The 4484-nt window shown below is 40.4% G+C and overlaps 1 pseudogene; it reads left to right on the top strand.

Annotated features, from left to right (window-relative positions):
* The first annotated feature begins 1728 nt into the window (after window positions 1–1728).
* Window positions 1729–4163, top strand: LOC130220593 (heparan sulfate glucosamine 3-O-sulfotransferase 4-like; annotated as a pseudogene).
* The last annotated feature ends 321 nt before the right edge of the window (window positions 4164–4484 follow it).

The following is a 4484-nucleotide window of genomic DNA, read 5'->3' on the forward strand; positions in this document are numbered from 1 at the left end:
ATACGGCGGTGCAATGGGTAGCACAACCGCCTCACAGCTAGAAGGTCACTGGTTCAAGCCTAGGCTGGGTCAGCTGGCATTTCTGTGTGGAGTTTGCATGTTCTCCCCATGTTCGCATGGGTTCCTCCGGGTGCTCCGGTTTCCCACACAAGCCCAAAGACATGCGCTATAGGTGAATTGGGTAAGCTAAATTGTCCGTAGAGTATGACTGTGTATGAGAGTGTATTGATGTTTCCCAGTGATGCGTTGCAGCTGGAAGGGCATCCGCTGCATAAAGCAAATGCTGGATATGTTGGCAGTTCATTCCACTGTGGCAACCCCTGATTAATAAAGGGACTAAGCCAAAAAGAAAATGAATGAATGAATAAATAAATACGATAGACATATTTCTTTACAGAAACATTTGTTGGATGCCTTTTTTTTGCAGTGCATGACCCTAATTATAATAATTGTATGAAACAAACACATCTAACACATTTTCTCTGGAAATGTAGATTTTATTCAGGGAACTCTTTATGGAGGGGGGGGGGGGGTGAAAAGATGTGAAGATATTTCCATTAGCCTATTGAATTATTCAGTGTACATACCACAGGGATATAGCTGCGTCCTGTTATTTGTCATGTATGCTGTCACATCTATAATCGGTGCATTAATGTGATGTAATGTGCATTAAGTAACCTGTGTGTTGAGCTCAGGAAGAATCACCTGTTTAATGTGCTAGTCTTTCATTGATGAGCCCTGTATCTCTCAGACCAGTAGAGAGCAGACATGAGCTGCTCTCTATAGACCAATCTCTGAGCTTCTGTGAGAACGACTGAGTCAATATAATTAATAGGGATGTCAGGAAGATAAATAAATAAATAAATAAATAAATAAATAAATAAATAAATAAATAAATGCTCAGATTCATACATAGCCTATATAGCCTAGCCTTCTTATTCATACTGCATACATACACACATACATATTAAATACTGCTACACTGCATATTTATTTTTCCATTTACATCATTCAGGTTTTTCGAGCTGTACAAGTATGAAAAACACCTGAAAAACTTACCAATATCGACTTGTGATTCTGTCAAATCAGGTTTAAACAGGAATTTAAACGTGATTTTAGAAAGTGACACTACGTATATATTTTATTTTATCATTATTATTTCGTGCTGATGATATTACAAATAATAAAACTGCAAATAGTAATCAGAATATATATATATATATATATATATATATATATATATATATATATATATATATATATATATATATATATATATATATAGTTGTTTTTTGTGCCAAATGTTTTGCGCATGCTACATTTTCTTTATATTTATACATATTTTTTTCTTTCCTTTCCAAAACGCCGAACGCTTTCTTCCTGTTTCACGTTCTGTCGAAAGCTGTGGATGTATAGCAGCGGTCTTTTTACTGTAGTAATATTCGGGGTTTTTTGGATGAGCCCACGGCTGATGCACACATCACGTCTACCAATGAACACGAGGCGTTACGGCTGCGCGCTGCGCTCTCAGCCACTGAGAGCAGTCAATGAATATTTATGGCGAGGCTGCTCACTCTCCAGCGCTCAAAGTTAGTGGATTAGCAGTGGGAGGATGACTGCGTGATACAACATCAGCACCTCGTTTGGATTAACATCCACCGTTTGCGCCAATTGCCACTCGAAATCAGCGGTGTGAAGGACAGCGGTGTCAAAACTACACTCCAGAAGCGCTGTCGGGTGAGGACGTGCCCTGCGCATCACTTCAGAGACTTTGCCATCTCTTTGGCCCTTTTCTTCTAAGATGCCAAGACTTCCATCAGCGGCAGCAGCAGCATCACCACCGCGCTCAGCCTACATCCAAGCGGGCTGCTCGTTTGGAAGGACGCCCGACCGCAGCCCTTCTCATCTGCAAGTTCAGTCCGATCAATTGTGACAAAGACTGTCAGCGTCGGAATAAGAAATCGATACCCGAGACGTTCTTCTGGAATTTTAACCATCCGTTTCGCTCAAGTGAAGAGCGAGCGAGAGCGCGCGCGCCTGTGCGTGGTGCGCTCGAGCTCCTCGTCGCACTTTCAGATGTTCGCGGTGTTGATGGTGACAGATTATTGTTGTTGAGTGTCCATGCGAGACTTGGGGTGGAAACATGTCTGGCCACTTCTCTGAAAGGGTCGCTGCTATCAGAGATGGCATTTTGGTCCAGCACTTCGGTTTTTACTTCTAAAGTGCCCCGGAAGATCTTATTCATGTTCACCCTCTCCCTTTCTGTCACCTATTTGTTTTATAGCTTGATGAGCTGTTACAACTCCTTCCAGTTTCAGGAGAACTACGTGTACCAGGGGAGACTCGTGACCGAGGAGACAACTTTTGTCACGCTGAGGGAGAAACTTTACTCCAGCTCTTCGCAGGGCTACCTGGACGAGGAGTTCGTGGAGAGGACGGCGACCGAGCAGAGCCTCGCCGTCTCGAGCGTGAGAAACAGCGCGGGGATCGACGAGAGGACGCCGGCATGGGCGCGAGCACAGGCGGCCACGATCAGCAGCCTGTCGCGCGCTGCCGCCGCCGGAGAGCGCGAGCACCTGGAGTTCAGCACCACGGACAGCGAGCTCCGCAGAGTGGTGAACTGCACCTCGGATTACGGGGAGAAAAAGCTGCCCCAAGCCATTATTATCGGAGTGAAGAAAGGGGGGACGAGGGCTCTGCTGGAAGCGCTGCGGGTTCATCCCGACGTGCGAGCCGTTGGGAATGAGCCTCACTTCTTTGACAGGAACTACGAGAAGGGTCTGGATTGGTACAGGTGCGCCTTTCACGTTTCTCTGTTGTGCTGCTGGGTTCATGACACGCAAGGATGTCTGAGAAAAAAAAAAGATTGATAAAAAATGGATACTAGAAATTGAGAATCTGGAGATTGGCTGTGCTTGTGATGCTTTTGATGCTTTAAAACTGTTATATATTGACTTTTACAAAACAGTTGATAAGTCAGTTGACGTACGCATTATGCACACAAACACACACACACATGCTCATGTTCATATGTAAAACAGTCAGGAACTATATTTTAATAAAAATATAATGTTGTCACATGATAACAAAATGGCTTCCGTAATAGCACTACCTTTGATTTGATTAATATCACATATTTTATTTATTTATTTTATGATTTTAATGACTTTATTATATCACTGGAATTATTTTAATGGTTTATTATTAGTTCATAATAAGAAAATAAAAATTAAATACACTATTTAAATACAAGATTAGGCCAAAATGCTATAAATTAAAGTAATACATGACTTATTATTATTATTATTATTATTATTATTATTATTATTATTATTATTATTATTAATAATAATATAGTTTTATAGATCCAATCACAAACAGTTTTCAGACTTGAGTTTCCTTTTCTTAATTTGTAATACAAGACACTTAAAATAATTTGTGTACTATTACAGTGTTTAGTAATTTTCCAGTGATTCAGAACAAGAAAAAAAAGTATTTTCTGTGTAATATAAAATGTCCTACTATTTAAAGTAACACTTACAATTATTAAAGACATAACATAACATTTATAGTTAAGTTGAGTATGTTTTTTAATTTTTTTGCCTCCAATATCTTCTGATCAGGCCTGACTGCATAATCTAGGGCACCGGTTTGTCAACAACCTGGCATATTAACCTGTTAGCATCCCAGCATTCTGCCCATGGCACACTGACTCATTAGCTATAGAAATTCATGAGGTTTTAAGTAACCCATCTGTACCAACTGCATTTAAGCATATCAACGCAACTACAAACTTGGTAGTCCTTTGCTTTTATTTCCCCATTTTTACAGTTGCTTCACACAGTCAATTAGCCAGTCAACTAATACATATGTGGTGATTCAACAATGACCAAATTCCAGGCTGCCATGGATGTTTTACTCTAGCTTCGACGTAATTACAGCAGCAGCATGACTGCTTCATTTCATGGTGGATTCATGTTCACAATCACTGCTCAGTGGAGCCAGGTGCTCTGAATGCTCCATTGAGCTCTTTCGGCTCCGGACTCCCAGGTGTGCTCAAATCACGAGCTGCTTACTCAGGTGGATGTGCTCCCGACACGTCAGCCTGCGTCAGCAAGCCATATTTCCCAGTTTATACACTTTTCTGCCACCATGCTCCATGATGCTTTGCATGAATTATGGGAGTATTTTCAGGCAAACTGTAAAAAAACAACAACAACTGGTGTCATAATTCTACTCACAATTCATCCATCTTAAGTTTATATTTAAATAAAACTTATAGAATTAATTAATGACTTTCAGCAGACCAGGAATAATCCCCGCAAAAAAACATGAACCAAGCAGCAATATTATGGATATACAATTGAAGTCAGAATTGTTAGCCCTCCTGTTATTTTTTTTCCTTTTTCAATTATTTCCTAAATGATCTTTAACAGAGCAATAATTCTTTCACAGTATTTCCTATAATACTTTTTCTTCTGCAG

This window comes from Danio aesculapii, chromosome 3 (genome assembly GCF_903798145.1).
Source record: "Danio aesculapii chromosome 3, fDanAes4.1, whole genome shotgun sequence".
Classification (NCBI taxonomy): Eukaryota; Metazoa; Chordata; class Actinopteri; order Cypriniformes; family Danionidae; genus Danio; species Danio aesculapii.